Source organism: Schistocerca piceifrons, chromosome 3, assembly GCF_021461385.2.
Source record: "Schistocerca piceifrons isolate TAMUIC-IGC-003096 chromosome 3, iqSchPice1.1, whole genome shotgun sequence".
Classification (NCBI taxonomy): domain Eukaryota; kingdom Metazoa; phylum Arthropoda; class Insecta; order Orthoptera; family Acrididae; genus Schistocerca; species Schistocerca piceifrons.
This window is the reverse complement of record NC_060140.1, coordinates 459,288,526-459,307,532: the sequence shown is the minus strand read 5'-3', so window position 1 is coordinate 459,307,532 and position 19,007 is coordinate 459,288,526.

Sequence of the window (19,007 nt, the reverse complement as noted above, 5' to 3'; positions counted from 1 at the left end):
TACTTCATCATCACCAGTCCTGATGTTAAGCTTCTCGTTGTTCTCTTTTCTGATATTTCTCATTACTTTCATCTTTTTTTCGATTTACTTTCAGTCCAAATTCTATATCCACTAGACTGTTAATTCCATTCAGCAGATCATGTAATTCTTCTTCTCTTTCACTGAGGGTAGCAATGTCATCAGAGAATCTTATCATTGGTATCATTTCACCTTGAATTTTTTTCCACTCTTGAACGTTTCTCTTACTTTCATTATCACTTCTTCGATGTATAGATTGAGCAGTAGGAGCGAAAGACTACATCCGTGTCTTACACCCTTTTTGATTCGACCACTTTGTTCTTAGTCATCCACTTGTAGGGAAGCAGCCTACTCACGCCGTAGTAAATTCACAGCAGTCTTTCCATTGTGTGCCAGCCAGTCCGTTGTAACTAGCTCTGACGTCATAAATGTTGCGCAATACTTTAAAAATCAAGCAAATAACCTAAAACATTTCTAGCATGTCAGGAGTAATACTAAATTAATGTGTGTTGAATATCAGTTCGATAACTTTAGCCAGTTTCGAAATTTGGATGTTTTTCTGTAAAAATCATTGGCGCAACAGAAAAGAGCTAGAGAAATAAAAATTTATAATTAGATTCATTTTTCATAATTATTTAATAAAAACAGTCTTCTGGATTTCACAATTTAAGATTTTAGTTGAAATTCAATATTTTCTGGTTTTTGTCTTAAAACGTAAGGAAGCAGATTAAGTAGGCTAATAAATAAGGCTAGGATGTTTATATTTAAGTAGAATGGAGATCCGCTATCACCATAAGGATGTGAGAAGTTTAATTTGAATACTTATAAAACTATAGCGATAGCGTATCTCCAAAGGGCCAGTTCAGAGCTCGTCTACTGCGTGCAGTGTAATTAAATTAATTCTCTCGCCCAAAATATTTAACTTAGCCGCATCAAAATTTTATTATGATTACTTACCTGTGTGCTGAATGCACATTTAAATTGAGAGCATCATCGGCCATCAGCAAAAGAAGCTATGATTTATTCGGTAACTTAATGGGTGCATTACTAGCCCAGCGGCTAGTCGGGAGAGCCGATTTGATAAGGCGTTCCCTTAGCCGTCCGCACCGCGGCTTTATATATAAGAACGCTGCGCGAGGAAGCAAGGCCCCAGTTCTCTCCAGACGCTGAATAGCACGTCATCTGTGTCGGGAGTCGCGTCGCGTCGGTATCATTGTTACAAACAGCCTCGGATGCCGTATTAAGTTACTCGAGATACGCGTAACCATGAAATCATTTGCGAGTGAAGTGTTAATTCTGGGTTGACTTTAATTATCGATCTTCAGTTTGCGTATTGTATTCTCACGTGCCGTCGCGGGACAAACATTCTACTTTTATTTTGCGTGGCGTTTGATGAAACTAATCATCAAATTATGGTGAGCATTCATTTAAATATTCAATTTGGACAATTATAGTTGCATCAGCGCATTAGACTCTGAACTGCTCTGTTAGTTAGGTTGTGTGGATTCTTTCGTTTTTAATCTGTGATTTTCAGAATATACTCAACTATTTTAGAAAATCGTTTTTGATTATAAATCTCGGACAATCTCCCAATTCCTCAGAGCTATAAGCTGTAACTATAAGTGTATTCTCAGATGAAGTGGGCACTAGGAATTCTAATTACAGGCTCCACGTTTTACTAATCACTTTCTGGTTGCCAATATTGTAGTTAGAGAGCCAGTGTTGAGGACGGCGAAAGACAGCATAAATAACATTCTAAATAATAGGAAAATTTTTAACAACAATAATTCCACCCGCCGCCGCACATATGGTTAATCGGCCGGGAAATGAAGTGTTTCTACATTCAAACAATTTATATAAACAACATAAAATTGACATATTTTTCTATCCGCCGCCCCACACACTCTTGTATAATACCCCCATTTTTCAAATAATTTCGAACATCTTGAACCATTTGACACTGTCAAACGCTTTTCCAAACCGACAAATCCTATGAAAGTGTATTTATTTTTCTTCAGTCTCGTTTCCATTATAGACTGCTGCGTCAGAATTGCCTCTCTGGTGTCTTTACCTTTCCTAAAGCCAAACTGATCGTCATCTAACAAATGTTCAATTTTCTTTTCGATTATTTTGTATATTATTCTTGTGAACAACTCGGATGCATGAGTTGTTAAGCTGATTGTGCGACGGTTCTCGCACTTGTCGGTTTTTGGAATCTTCGTAGTTGTGTGGATGATGTTTTTCCGAAAGTCAGACGGTATACAGGGTGAAAAGTATTTAAACCAACAAACTCTGGGAGGTTGTAGGGGACATCAAAACAAATATTTTTCCCTAATGCCATTGTTTCCTATGAGGGTTATTTAAACTAGTGGAGGCCGTATTACGCTCTTCAGTTGTAGGCAACTGCTGTCCACCAGAGTAGTAGTGCATTGTCTCTGTTTACTAATGGAGCGATACACTCACACATTCTAATCCAAAGTGGATAGTCGTTTTGTTGCAACTTCCCCCAATGATTTTAAAAATTATGATGGAATGTTGGTCCAAATGGCTCTGAGTACTATGCGATTTAACTTCTGAGGTCATCAGTCGCCTAGATCGTAGAACTAATTTAACCTAACTAACCTAAGAACATCACACACATCCATGCCCGAGGCAGGGTTCGAACCTGCGACCGTAGCAGTCGCTCGGCTCCAGACTGTAGCGCCTAGAACCGTACGGCCACTCCGGCCGGCGATGGAATGTTACCTATCCCTTCCGCCTTATTAGATATTAAGTCTTGCAAAGCTCATTTAAGTCCTGATTATAGTAGAGAATCCCCTATCCCCTCTATATTGATTCCTGTTTTTTCTTCTTCGTTCACGTCATCAGGCAAGTATTCCCCCTTATAGAGGCCTTCAATGTACTCTTTCCACCTATTTGCTTTCTCCTCTTCATTTAACCGTGGAATTTCCATTGCACTCTTAATATCACCACCCTTGCTTTCAATTTCACCGAAGGTTGTTTTGACTTTTCTGCATTCTGTCAGTTCTTATATAAGAAACTCCTCCTGAGCAGGCTATGAAGGCCCAACGGTACCGACCGGCTGCCGTGTCATCGTCAGCCCATAGGCGTCAATGGCTGTGGATATGGAAGGATATGTGGTCAGCACACCCCTCTCCCGGCCGTATGTCAGGTTCTGAGACGGAGCCCCCACTTCTCAATCGAGTAGCTCCTCAGTTTGCCTCACAAGGGCTGAGTGCACCCCGCTTGCCAACAGCGCTCGGCAGACCAAACGGTCAGCCATCCAAGTGCTAGCCCACCCCGACAGTGCTTAACTTCGGTGGTCTGACCGGCGTAATTTTATGTGTGTGTGTGTGTGTGTGTGTGTGTGTGTGTGTGTGTGTGTGTGTGTGTGAGAGAGAGAGAGAGAGAGAGAGAGAGAGAGAGAGAGAGAGAGAGAGAACCTTTGTTACTCCTTTTCGCTGAAATGGCTGGGCATATTTGGGTGAAATTCGTAATGCAGAATGCTTATACACTAAAATAACATATAGGTTACCTTATATATACCTACCTATCTAAGAGGTTGGGGTCAAAAACAGATACAGCCAACGACGCGCTAATACTCGTACTTTATTCACACATTATTTGAGAATGAGAGCATTTAGTGACTTTCAGCAAACTACACATAATACCAAATATTTACGAAACTTTTTCTCGCTGACGTACCCCACAAACTGATGAAGGGAGAAGAGTTTACCGCTTACCACATTTTCGCTGTTCATGCAGTAAAACTATGGCATGAAGCACGAAGTCTTAATTGACACTTCTTTACAATTAAATGCATTCGCAACACATTTTTCAGACAGTAGTCAGAGCAAAATTATATTATTGTACAACACATAACTCAGGAGATACAACGGCATAAACATTAAGCTGCATGAAAATGAAACCTCAGGGCGAAATTCACTACAGATACATGTGAAATATGTGTATTCATGCGTGTAAAATATGTTAAATACGTGTGAAATATCTTTTACATTTGCGTACTTGGGCAAAACCACGGGTTAAATGCTCATCCTAAACCCCTGGAACGATTTAAATCAAATTTGGTATACATATTACTTACGATCTGGAATCAAATGCTATGGGGATAAGAGCTACCAGCCCCTCATTGGAGTAGGGATTATGGGGTGGTGGGGGAAGGGGAGAGGAGGAGATGGACAGACAGAAGGGAGAAGAAAGATGGACAAGAGAGGGGAGGAGATAATGGATGGAGAAAGGGAAGAGGAGAAGATGGACAGGGAGAGGGAAGAAGAGGACATGGTCTGAGACAGGAAAGAGGAGAAGATGGACAGAGAGAGGAGAGAAAAGGAGACGAACAGCGAGAGCGGGCAGAAGGAGAGGAGAGGGGAGAGGAGGAGTTGGACAGAGAGAGTGGAGGAAGAGTTCGACAGAGAGAGGGGCAGAAGGAGATCGACGATCGACGGAGAGTGAGGGTGGAGAAAATGGACAAAGGGAGGGGGTGGAGAAGACGAACAGAGAGGCGAAGAAGGTGATCGATAGAGAGAAGGGGAAGGAGGAGACGAACTAACAGAAGATTGTACTATTTAGTCCATACATCGAAGAAGCAATGAGGGAAAAAAAAGAAAGGTTCAAGAGTGGGACTAAAATTAAGGCTGAAAGGATATCAGTGATAATATCTGCTGACGGCATTGGTATCCTGAGTGAAATTGAAGAAGATTTACAGCATTTGTTGAATGAAATGAAGTGGCTAATTTATACAGAATATGGACTGAGAGTAAATCAAAGAAAGATGAAAGTAGTGAAAAGTAGCAGAAAGGAGAACAGCGAGATACTTACCATCAGAACTGGTAGTCACGAAGATGACGAAGTTAAGGAATTCTGGTAGTATTTACGCAGCAAAATAACCCATGATAGCCGGAGCAAGGAGAACATAAAAAGCAGATTAGCACAGGCAAAAAAGGACATTCCTGGGCAAGAGAAGTCTACTAGTATCAAACATAGGTCTTAATTTAAGGAAGAAATTTCGTAGAACGGACATTTGGAGCACAGCATTGTATGACAGTGAATCATGGAAATCGGTAAAACCAGAAGAGAATCGAAACGTTTGAAATGTGGTGTTGCAGAAGACTGTTGAAAATTAGATGGACTGGTAAGTGATTTTTATTCATAGTTGCATTTTCACAGCAACTATAGTGTAGATTTCAGATTCTTATTCTGGATTGATAAGATATGAGGAGATTCTTCACAGAATCGGGAAATAAATAAATATACGTGAAACTCTGACCGTAAGAAAATACGTGATGATTCAACATTTGTAGAGACATTATGGGATAACTTCCATGGTACTAGAGGGAGCTGCAGAGAGTCAAAACTGCAGAGAATGAAGGAGATCCAAATACACAGAAGGAAAAAATTAAGAACCTAGGGTGCAAGTTTTACTTTGACGTGAAGTGTATGGCGTAGGCGAGGAGTTGGCGGCAGGCTGTATCAAACCAGTCATTAGACTGACGCCAAAAATAAATAAATAAGTAAATAAAATAAAAAAAATCCCAACTGGAAATATTTGCTAGGCTACTAATTTTTCCTGGTACAGGATTTGCCCTACAAAAAACGGAAACCTCCCAAAAACCTTGGTCCGCGCCGGGGGATGGGAACTATTTTGAATTTGAAACTTCCTGGCAGATTGAAACTGTGTGCCGTACGGAGACTCGAACACGAGGCCTGTGCAATTCGTGGGCAAGTGCTCTACCGACTGAGCTACCCAGGCATGACTCACGACACCTCCACACAGCTTTAATTCCGCCAGTACCTCGTCTCCTACCTTCCAAACGTCACATAAGCTCTCCTGCAAACCTTGCAGAACTAGCTCTCCTGGGAGAAAGGATTTTGCAGAGACATGGCTTTGCCACAGCCTGGGGTATGTTTCCGACACACAGTTTCAATCCGCCAGGAAGTTTCATTCAGCTCAGACTCCGCTGCAGAGTGAAAATTTAATTCTGGAAAATTTGATTCTATTTTGAATTTAATTCTGTAACAATACGCCCCGGACAAATGATATGAAAGCCTACAGTATGTGCAAGTGTAAGTCCATTTTTTTGTGCGTATTACAGTCACAATCTAGAATTATTAGCACTCATTCATTTTAATCACTGCACGAATTCTTTACCTGCTCTTCGATTTACATATCTATTTTGAAGGACAGGCCAGTTGTTTCATCAGTCTTTCCCGTATTTCAATTCCTTTTACTTTGACGAAGGCTTTCAGTTTCTAGTAAAATGTGTAATTGCGACTCTCGAATGAGACATTGTACACAGTTTGTCATATGGTGTGCAAACGGGCATCTGTGATTGTATAGTTTCATATTATGGCTTACACAAATGAGTAATTCATCATTCCCTTTTAGACTGGAATTCATGTCATTTCTACTGCTACGAAGATGTTTCACACAGGTCTGTGGCTTCGCGAAAGAGTTCTTAACGATTCTTCTTCTCCTGTAAACAAACAGCCTACCAATGAGTATTGTCATGCTCATTACCAATATTCGGTTGCATAAAATCAGAAAATTTCAGCTTCGCTTACGCCAATTCACTGACCTAGCGGTTACCAACTCTTCGGGAGTCCGTGACCCGATCAAAAGGTTCCTAATTGTACTCTTCATACACCGATGTTAATTGCATGCTTCGTACTGCAGACATCCGAAGCTACATATCAAAGATGCTTCCCGAAAATATGCAGAGAAGGTTACTGAGGAATCCCGTCAACTAATTATTCCGCTTGGTTTCACGAGAAAATCCACCAACAATTCACGACTTCCGATTAAATTCCAAAAACTGCCCCATGTTTCTGGCTACAAGATAATGTATCAATTTCTCAACAATTTCTGTGGCATTCTAATGTGCTGTTGAAATCAGCAGCACTACGTATTGCTCTGCAAAACCAAACCATTCGCGCCTCTGCAACTCTTTTCTTCATACAGAACACCGCCCGAAAATCTGAAACTTCTTTATTCTATTTGTTCATGCTCTTCACCTAATTTAATATGTGTTAGAAGAGCCAGACACAAATTAAGCATTGACACCTCTCGCATTGCTACAGAGTCCTTACAATAGAACCCCACAGATACGGCGCTCATAGAGGACGCTTGTAGACATCTCTGTGCGAGTGAGATGTGGTGTAGTTATTTTTTCTAATTGTCCTCTTCATAATGCGATGTAGAATGTATGCTTTACACTGCAGATGTTCGTACTTCCAGGAAATATAGAGAGGAGAGATGTTATTTATAGGTTGCACAGATAATTATTCTGTGTTAGCATTTGTATAGAAGAACGCTTCACAATGTTCTTCTCAGATATGAAAATAAAGAAATAAAAGGCTATTTACATCCGCCACAGCAATATCTCCTTAATATAAATATAACTGGCGTAAAAAGTTTTAAAACATGCAACATGTTAATTAATGTCAGTTACAATGTTTTTATATGTTATGATGTTTGCTACAGTTTTCTCGTTATATTTTTAAGTACGTAAGCGATTTGTGTGATAGAAAATTGTTCTGTATCTTTATTTGCTTAGGGATTCTATAAGATTTCTCTCGGTGGCTCGATTCCGACTAGAAGACGAATTCCATGGAATGTACAATGATTTGTCATTGAATTAGAAGCATCGAACCAATATGAAAACGAGGAATGACTGCACAGTTCCTCTTCGTGGTTGGTCAGTTAGTAGATAGTGGTCATTCATGAGGGACGAGTAGAACAGTATATCCGTGTCTGACAAAGGACTGTTGCTTTAATCTCACAAACGTTTATAGCACTCGAGTGTTACCGCAGCTGCCATGTATCGAGTTTGGTGTCGTTATCAGGGAACGAAATACAGCCATCAGAAAAACAATTAGACTGTTTCCTTACACTATATGATCAAAAGTATCCGGACGCCCCCAAAAACATTCGTTTTTCATATTAGTTGCATTGTGCTGCCATCCACTGCCAGGTAATCCATATCACCGACCTCAGTAACCATTAAGACATCGTGAGAGGGCAGAATGGGGCGCTCCGCGGAACTCACGGACATCGAACGTGATCAGGTGACTGCGTGTGACTTGTTTCATACGTCTGTACACGAGATTTCCACACTCCTAAACATCCCTAGGTCCACTGTTTCCGATGTGAGAGTGAAGTGGAAACGTGAAGGGACACGTACAGCACAAAAGCATATAATCCGACCTCGTCTGTTGACTGACCGAGACTGCTGACGGTTGAAGAGGGTCGTAACGTGTAATAGGTAGACATCTATCCAGACAACCACACAGGGATTCCAAACTGCATCAGGGTCCACCGCAAGTACTATGACAGTTAGGAAGAAATGAGAAAACTTGGATTTCATGGTCGAGTGGCTGTTCACACACCACACCGGTAAAAGCCAAACGACGCCTCGCTTGGAGCGTAAACACTGGACGATTTAACAGTGGTAAAACGTTGTGTGTAGTGACGAATCACGGTACACGATGAGGCGACCCGATGGCAGGGTGTGGGTATGGCGAATGCTCGGTGAACGTCATCTGCCAGCGTGTGTACTGCCAACAGTAAAATTCTGAGGCGGTGGTGGTACGGTGTGGTCGTGTTTTTTATGGAGAGGGCTTGCACCCCTTGTTGTTTTGCATGGCACTATCACAGCACAAGCCGACACTGATGTTTTAAGCACAATATTGCTTCCCACTGTTGAAGAACAGTTCGGGGATGGCGATTGTATCTTTCAACACGATCGAGCACCTGCCTGTGGTGGAGTGGTTACAAACCAATAACATCCATGTAATGGACTGGTGTGCACAGAGTCCTGACCTGAATCCTATAGAACACCTTTGGGAGGTTTTGGAACGCCGACTTCGTGTCAGGCCTCACCGACCGACATCGATACTTCTCCTCAGTGCAGCACTCCATAAAGAAAAGGGCTGCCTTTCCCCAAGAAACCTTCCAACAACTGCTTGAAAGTATGCCTGCGAGAATGCAAGCTGTCATCAAGGCCAACACCATATTGAATTCCAGCGTTATCGATGGAATGCGCCACGAACTTGTAAGTCATTTTGAGCCAGGTGTTCGGATACTTTTGATCACATAGTGTATTTATATCGTGAGAATGTTTACATCCATGACTGTCGCTACGAATTTTGCAGAATTATAATAAAAAGAACCATATAGGCTCATCTGTAGGTGTTGCTTACTGTCATAATATATATATACATACACACAGGGTGTCCCAGCTATCTCGTCCACCTAAAATATCTCTGGAACAATAACAGCTATTGGAAAACGACTTTCACCGGTATCAATGTAGGGCTGGGGCCCATGAATGTACATATTTGTAAACATTCTAAAAACGAAAGTATATGTGTTTTTTTACACAAACTTCTGTTTTTTTAAATGGACCTCCTATATTTTTTCTTCAGCAATCCATACCATGACAAACCACATACACAATGGCGTTGATTGCATTGCAATATTCCCATTACATCCCGAGATATTGAGACGCGAAGTTGACGCTTGAAACGCCCGACATGCGCTGCTAGCGCACGTCCTGAGGCTCAGGCGTGAACCCCATGCTACAGGATGGCAGCAAACCGTATTATTCGTTTCGGACCTCTTGATAAGTATGGAAGTGTGATTACGCATGTCAATCACATAGCGATTACGGGCAGCATGGGGTTCCAGAGATATTTTGGGTGGACAAGATAGCTGGGACACCCTATATATATATATATATATATATATATAACCTTTAATAATACAATTCGTATCTATATAAATTGGAAATTTGTAGTAAGTACTATGGGACCAAACTGCTAAAGTCGTCGGTCCCTAGGCTTACACACTACTTAAACTAACGTACACTAAGGACAACACACACACACCCATGCCCAAGGGTGGACTCGAAGCTCCGACCGGGATGAGCCGCGCCAACCGTTGCACAGTGTGTTAAACTGCACGACTACCCCGCGCGGCTATTCTTTAGGCTTCTCTTAAAGGGAATGTCATTGGTTGTTAAGCTTTTTTTGGCTGCTGACAAGTTACTGAAAATGTGTGTTCCTGAATAATGCACACCTTTTTGGACAAGAGTAAGTGACTTCTTTAAATCCTTGTGAATATTATTCTTATTTCTAGTAGTGATTCCATGAACTGAGCTGTTGGTTTGAAAAAGTGATATATTTTTGATGACAAATTTCATTAAGGAATAAATATATTGGGTAGCTGTAGTTAGTATCCCTAGTTCCCTAAACAGACCTCTGCTGGATGTTCTTGAGTTCACACCACATATAACTCTTATTGCACGTTTTTGTGCCCGGAAAACTTTAGCTTGCCTTGATGAATTATTCCAAAAAATAATCCCGTATGACATTATGCAATGAAAGTAAGGGTAGTACGCCAGCTTTTTCATTTTTATATTCTTTATGTCTGACAGAATTCGAATTGCAAATAGAGATTTGTTTAGACGCTTCAGCAGTTCTGTGGTGTGCTGCTCCCAGGTGAATTTATTGTCAAGCTGTAATCCCAAGAATTTAACACTGTCAAATTCTTCTACCTGTTTGTCATCATATGTTAGGCATATACTCGTGGGACACCCCTTACAAGTTCTGAACTGCCTGTAGTATATGATATCGCAAGTTTGTTGTGACTCCTCCCGTGTTTAATCTTTAAAAGCAAACGTACCATTATACTTCAATGATACTGAACGTCGCAATATACTGCCAGACTAAGGACGGTGCCATTCTGCAATGCAACTAATGTCCGACGACGACAGTGAGAAATCGCTAGTAGACCAGACGGGACAAATCTTGCAAATTACCGCCCGGGATTAGCCGAGCGGTGTAAGGCGCTGCAGTCATGGACTGGTTCCGGCGGAGGTTCGAGTCCTCCCTCGGGCATGGGTGTGTGTATTTGTCCTTAGGATAATTTAGGTTAAGTAGTGTGTAAGCTTAGGGACTGATGACCTTAGCAGTTAAGTCCCATAAGATTTCACGCACATTTGAACATCTCACGCCGGCCGCGGTGGTCTAGCGGTTCTAGGCGCTCAGTCCGGAGCCGCACGACCGCTACGGTCGCAGGTTCGAATCCTGCCTCGGGCATGGATGTGTGTGATGTCCTTAGGTTAGTTAGGTTTAAGTAGTTTTAAGTTCTAGGGGACTGATGACCTCAGAAGTTAAGTCCCATAGTGCTCAGAACCATTTGAACCATTTTTTGAACATCTTACACAATGCATGTGCACGCCTACCATTTGATAGACCACAACACACTGTAACAGCTACATTACGGTCTCAGAAGTGCTGTACCGGTTCTTATGCCACTTGTTTGCTGCTGGTTTCTGCCAGCATTGTTATTAAAATAGCACTGATTACCTGTCCACTTCCTATTACAATACAATATTTGGAAGTATTGTTAATTTTGTGAGTAACAATTGCTCGTTTTTAAACCACGTTTACTTTTTAAAGAAGTTTTAGCACTGCTGCTATGGCTAAGTGAGATTTCGTTTTTTACCCAGTTATTGGTAATAAATAAAATTAACGATATAATTGAGGCCAAACAAATATCGAAAAGTAACGTTATTCAGAACTAAAAGACAGGTATCGGTTGGTTTTTCTCTTTCATAACACAGCCCCTCGTCGATGATCTGCCTGGCGGATTCGATCCGCGGCTGAAATAGCTCCATGTTCCGTAAGCGGTCGCGATAACACGCGTGTCTACCAGGGTGGGTCGAAGCCTGATATTTTCACTTCAACATAAAGTTACGATCAGCGCACACTCCGCTGTAGAGTGAAAATCATTCTGGAACCACTCCCCAGGCTGTGGCTAAGCCATGTCTCCGCAGTATCCTTTCTTTCAGGAGTGCTAGTTTTGCAAGGTTCGCAGGAGAGCTTCTGTAAAGTTTGGAAGGTAGGAGACGAGATACTGGCAGAAGTAAAGCTGTGAGGACCGGCCGTGAGTCGTGCTTCGGTAGCTCAGATGGTAGAGCACTTGCCCGCGAAAGGCAAAGGTCCCGGGTTCGAGTCTCGGTCGGGCACACAGTTTTAATCTGCCAGGAAGTTTCATAATGTTACGATGTTTTAATGACTTCGACATCGATAATGAATCATCGATATTTTGTAGATATCGGTGATCATTGCACATGCCTAGTCGACAATGCCCTAACCGTCGCTAGCCGTGCGGCAGCTAAGGGACAAACAACTGCGCGATATGATGTAAACAATCCCGACAAAGTGTGAGTTTGCGCGGTACACCTACAGGGGGCGTGAGCAAAGCAGCGTGTTGGATTAGAAATAGCTGCGAGCATCCTAATCTCAGCTGGAGCGGGACGAATCTCCCTGTTGATGACGCGGTCGGCCGGGGATTTCCCGGATCGGCGGCTGTGCCACGGTTCGCACCTCTCGCGTGCGTGTGCGCGGCGCGCTATCACGTGCCGATAAATCATCGACGCCATTGTCGGCGGGGCACGTCCGGGGCCACCCCCGCCCCTCCACCCCCGCCCCTCTCTCCCCTACCGAGCCCGCTTACAGCACCAATTTGAGGTTGCGATGAATTAGACTTTCGTGCGCACCGCCTTTTTGCTCTCGCAGCGCGCGCGCCCGGGCCGCCTCTATACTTCATGTGTGTACGGCGGCGGAACAATGAGGTCACAAGTCAATCCACGTGAAACAAAAGATCGGCTGACTCTCCCGCGCGCTCCAGTACTGATGGAATTAAATTATATCTTGTGGGCCGCCTGCGCCTTATCTCGCACCCAGGCCGAGAGCTATGCATTGTTGTGCAGCGGCCCTGTTTATCTGGTGCTAATTTGATCGATTATTTCCAGCTAAGGTTGTTAGGAGAGATCTCGTGCATAAAGAATAACCTGTCTGTGAACGAATTTCGTGGCAAACATCTGCCTCCACGGAAAAACAAAAGCTGCTCCGGCCAGTCCTATCTGCGGTTAAGTGAGGTGCACGCGTAATCCATTGTGTACGGTCGGAAGGGAACCGTCCATCGTCGTATTTTCTCCGGCTCTGGACGGTGGAGAAGAAAATTCGAAAGGAATCTGATTTAGTGTATCCGCGTAGACGGCAGTATCTTGCCTTTGTAGCGATTTAACATGGATATCACACCGGAAAAGGTCGGCACCTTGCAAAGATCTCCAATATTAGAAAGTACATCGCACACGTTTCGATTTGCAAAACTTCATTATTCCTTTCCTTAAATCTCATTTTTTTCACATAAGTCTTCTGTTCCAACACATTACTATGCCATTCTCTTGCCTCTGAAGCTATCTCATGACATCGATGATGTCCAACAAAGAATACTTCCTTGTTGTAAAATAAGAACAAAAATATTTCTCCAATTGTATATTCCGAAGAAAATGTATTCGAATCCGTTTCTTCTTTTATCGGTGCTTGTGCGCTCTAATTATTGCATCGAGGTTAAGATAGAACCTTTCTTCCTTCCTTTCCTTCTAAATATTGCAGCCAGAAATATTCACAAGAAGTCTATATCGAGCTGTAAATTCAAATTTAATTGTTCTTACAACTGATGCAATAAATCCAACAATGTTGGAGTTATTTCGTAAATGGTGTAGAAATAGTTAATGAACACATTACTGCACTGAAATGGTACAGATGTGATATATATCTATGGATTATTTGTTTTAGTTGTAAATAGTTGTCATGTATTATTGTTTTTCTGACATGTTCTACATCCTGGAGGACCTCCTCACTACGGATCAATTGGAATGAAAGTAAATCTAATCCAGTCTAATCTATAACGAGGAAATTTAAAACTTAACAGTTCATTCACAGTTTACGATAAAAAAACTTCTGCACCATTTCAGTGCAGTAATGTGTTCATTGTAAATAAGTATTGTAGTAGTTCTATTATATATTTATTACCTTATAAATAAAAAACATGTTTTTAAATTTTAAATTCAGTGCATTAATGCGATCTTCGTAAATGAGTGTTGTAAAATGATCCTTTCATATAGCGTTCATTAAAAAAAACTGTGGAAGAGACCTTAGCTTATTTGTTTTAGTTGTAAATATTTGACATGTATTATTGTTTTTCTGACATGTTCAACATCGTGGAGGACCTCCTCATTAGGGATCAATTGGAATGAAAGTAAATCTAATCCAGTCTAATCTATAACGAGGAAATTTAAAACTTAACAGTTCATTCACAGTTTACGATAAAAAAACTTCTGCACCATTTCAGTGCAGTAATGTGTTCATTGTAAATAAGTATTGTAGTAGTTCTATTATATATTTATTACCTAATAAATAAAAAACATGTTTTTAAATTTTAAATTCAGTGCATTAATGCGATCTTCGTAAATGAGTGTTGTAAAATGATCCTTTCATATAGCGTTCATTAAAAAAAACTGTGGAAGAGACCTTAGCTTATTTGTTTTAGTCGTAAATATTTGACATGTATTATTGTTTTTCTGACATGTTCAACATCGTGGAGGACCTCCTCATTAGGGCTCAGTTGGAATGAAAGTAGATCTAATCCAATCGAATCTATAACGAGGAAACTTAAAACTTAACAGTTTATTTACAGGTTACGATAAAAATAGCAAGTACCTGATCTGCTTCCTGTGTCTATATAATGTGGCTTTATCCTCTTATAGACCTTGAAAATGGACAAATTAGCACAAAAATACGGTTCTTCAACCTCAGTTTTCAGCCTTTAGCATTGACTAATCGTAATACACAAATAGTGGTCTGATCCTCGGTTACAACATGATTTTTGAGCAGAGTTTCAAAAAATTAGAAGCAGTTGGAGAATACTGGTATTTTTGTGGTATTCAACAATTACCGCTTTTCGAGATTATCAGTGAACAGTGGATTGATTGTTTTCTTTTATTTGCTTACTTAATTTAACAGTTTGCTCCTATTTAATCTAACATCTTGATTTTGACACAGAGCTAAAATTCTCCAATCTTTATTCAATTTCTACGTCTATTACAGGAAATAATAGAAATAAAAAGTCGAAATTGAATAAAACGTAGAAAGTCGGTTATATCAGAAACCAGTTATTTTCAGTGGTTTTGAGTGTCAGGTTAAACTGGCGATAAAAAAATAACCGAAAACAGATTGTTTCAGCTATAGCCGCCATCCCTAGCAGGTGTGCCGTCCGGCCTAGCTGAATGCGGTTTTTAGGCAGTTTCTCACATCTCACTAGGTGAGTGATTCCCCACCAATGGGTAACTATCCCTGAGAGGTAAACAGATATTTTATGAGAGGTAAAAACAAAAGTGTTCAATTGTATTTCGGCCACGAAACAAATTTTTTAAAAAAATATCACTATTATTATTATTATTATTATTATTGTTATCAAGATTTTAATATTAATTAATTACTAGCATTAACGTGTGACACAATGTGATGTGGACGGTAATACTAATTACATAAATTGCAAATAGTTACTTTTTTTCAAATACTAGCATCAACAAGTAAAGAATATGGCGGGGGCTACAGCTTGTGAAACAAATGAGTTAGTATCTTCCTCATTCTGACAATGACACTCAGACGTATGTATTATGACGTATGCTTAAATATCTCATGAGTGTGAGTTGTAGGAAGTTCCCGCAACAGATCACTAATCGCTTTACTACTCACTTCGCAACAACAAACATGCTGACCGCCAGGACACTGCTGTAGAGCCTACACAGTATTATTATTACGAGTGGCAGTGGTCAGATACAAAGTTTTGGCAGCCTGAAATCATCCAATTTCTGCCATTTTAGAAGTAACAGGTCCAGCAATCGACTCCCAAACAGTAAGTATAGTGTACATATTTTAATTTGGTTGATTTCAAATGGAGGTGCAGGGTGTGGGCGAATCGAGTGTCGCTAGGGAGGGGAGTGATGCAGAGGAAGCAAAATTTGTGAAGAGTATCTACCCTAAACGTGAATAGTTGACTTTCTTTTCTCAGAAGGAGTGGTAGGTAACACTCGTGATGTGCGTATAATTACTTCACCGTTCTACGAAAAAAGCTGTTAGAAATTAGCAGTAACTGTTGTCTCACTGACTAATTAGTTCATGGTATAATAAAACAGCTGTCGCTCATCTTATATTATTACAAAAATAAAAAAGTTCAAGGAAAATTCTTTCCCATTGTGTTTAGTTTGGCGCTCATGTTGGTGAAGGGGACGAGAGGATGAAAGGGCGGGTGGGTACTAGCATCTGATGGCACCAAGGTTAATGCTGATGATAGCTAGGGGGACGGGGTACTAGCTGAAATCTAATTGCACTCAGGGGTTATGGTCTCAGGAAGATTGGGAATCACTGAGCTAGATGAATATCGGGCTGGTTCGGTGTTCCGCCTCAGGTACAAGCTAAGCAAACGTTTTGTACGACTTTCTCACACTTTCACACTTACACGCAGAGTTACCCTTTACGCAGGCAGACTGGTTACATTGCTTCTGTCCTGGGGGGGGGGGGGGGGGGGGGGGGTGAATAGGAGATTAATGACCTTAGCTGTTTGGTCTCCTGAAACACTCACTGATCGTCATCGTCGACCTTCGACGCTGACAAACAACTAGACTGCTTGTTGTATCATAACGACAGCAGTGCAATACATTTGCGACTTGTCACATGGTAGCCATGTGCGAGGGAGATGGGACGTAGGGCGGGGAAGTAACATTTTGAATAAACTAAGACAAGAACAATGGCTATTGTTACAACTAATCGTGTGAATTGTTCATTCATTTCATGTTTTCATGGTGTCAGATAGTGCCTATCCGTAGTGTCTGTAACGGTTTTTTAATTACTAAAAGTGATACTTCGAGTTATGTAAATACAATTTCTCTTTATGATAGTAAAATCACATTTGTTCGACATAAATACAAGGAATTTCAGTATGGCGACATCAGTCAGACGATGCACAAATGGATAGTGTTCTCTTTGGGGTGGAAGAGGATAATCTTTGCTGCTGTCGGCACAGTAACTCATGTTTACTCTCTGACATCTGTTCTTTGTAGTGTGTGCTTGTGAGATAGAAATAAGTACCGGTAGTTATTTGAAGCAACCCTTCATATTCTTCCGCAACAAATACATGTATTATGAGTTCCCGAAGTGGTAGCCGCGAGAAGAAGGAAACGGAGACACACATATTATCGGAAGAGGTCGAGGAGGTGGAGATTATTGTTTAACGTACTGTCGACAACGAGGTCATTAGAGACGGAGCACAAGCTCGGAATAGGGAAGGATCTTCTTCTTCTTCTTCTTCTACGTCATCAGGCCCAGTTGACCGCACGCTGCTACAAATCTCCTCCTCCATTGTATTCTGTCTATTGTTGCTATACGCCATCCGTCCACATCCATCTTCATGGAGGTCATCACTCCAACGCTTCTTGGGTCTTCCTGGAGATCTCTTTGCTGTAGGTGTGAAATCCAGGAGCTTTCGAGGCCACATAGTTCAGATGGCTCTGAGCACTATGGAACTTAACTTCTCAGGTCATCAGTCCCCTAGAACTTAGAACTAATTAAACCTAACTAACCTAAGGACATCACACACATCCATGCCCGAGGCAGGATTCGAACCTGCGACCGTAGCGGTCTCGCGGTTCCAGACTGTAGCGCCTAGAACAGCACGGCCACTCCGGCCGGCCCGAGGCCACATGGCCGGCCCACTGCATTCGTTTGGCTTTGACAGTTCCTGCTATGTTGGGCTGCTGGTATAGTTCCACAAGCTCTTCGTTGTGTCTGATCCTTCATTCCCCTGTGTCTGCATCCAGAACCGGATCGAAGATCTTCCGAAACACTTTTCTCTCAAAAACGAGGATCTTATGGAAGTCCTCTTTCCGGATCTCCATGTATCACAGTCATATGGAACAACAGGCTGGATCAGGGTTCTGTATAATCGAATCTTGAACTGTCTGGAGAGATATCTGGACCAAAGCAGTTGTGCGAGGCCGTGGTAAGATCGGTTTTCTGCTTGTATTCTGGCATTGATCTCTGATTCACATGACGAGTTCTGAGTGAAAAGTGCCCCTAAGTATTTAAATTCATGCACTCTGTTGTAGGACTGGTCTCCCACCTGCAGTGATTGTAGATGACCAGCAGTCTGACTTTGACCACGCGTCATAACGAGGTACTCTGTCTAGGCTTCGTTTATGTTTAGCCCAAATTTGCTGGCAGTCTCCTTTAGAGCTCTGGTCATTTGCTCCAGCTCCTCTTCAGACCTAGAGAGTACACAGAAGTCGTCTACATAGGCTAAGTAGGGAAGGATGGGTAAGGGAATCGGCTATGCCCTGAAGTGATGTAGGAAATTCACAGAAAACCTAAGTCGGGATGGTCAAACGCAGATTTGAACTGTCATCCTCCAGAATGTGAGTTTAGCGTACTAACCACTGTGCCACCTCGCTCTGTCACGTCGGAAGAAAGAGATTCACCGATCCAAATATCGGCGGCGAGAAATAAGATGGAATAGAGTTTTTCACCGGACCCAGGATTTTCGGCGGTTAGTTTGCCACCAACAGAAATAATGAAGACTAATGTCGAGGAGGGGAACCAAATGTTCGAAGCGGGATCGTTTCCGTCGTCACGAGCTTTGGTTCACGCAGGCTGAATGTATCTTCCAGCTACGCGAAGTGTTCGCAAACACTGATAAAATCCATATAGTGGTCGCACTCTTGAATCTGGAATAGAAAGAGGACGCTTTGGGACAACAGAACTACCACACGCTCAAGGAGGCACTCACATAGAGATACCAGGGGGCACTCATCTAGAGGTGTACCTTATCACCGGAGCTACGTCTAATCAAATTTTTTGCAGAAGATGGTATGAGGGACGAGAGCCTATCGCAGACACTCAAAATCCTTCGCACTTTGGCGGGACCGGATGTTCTTCATGAACAATCTTTACGGATGCTATGACCACGAAAACGTCCGGCCAATATCCGTTTCGTCGTACCGGCTCAGACAAATACGCCGTAACAGGACTTACCTCAGACGTTAGACATCGTCGCAAACAGT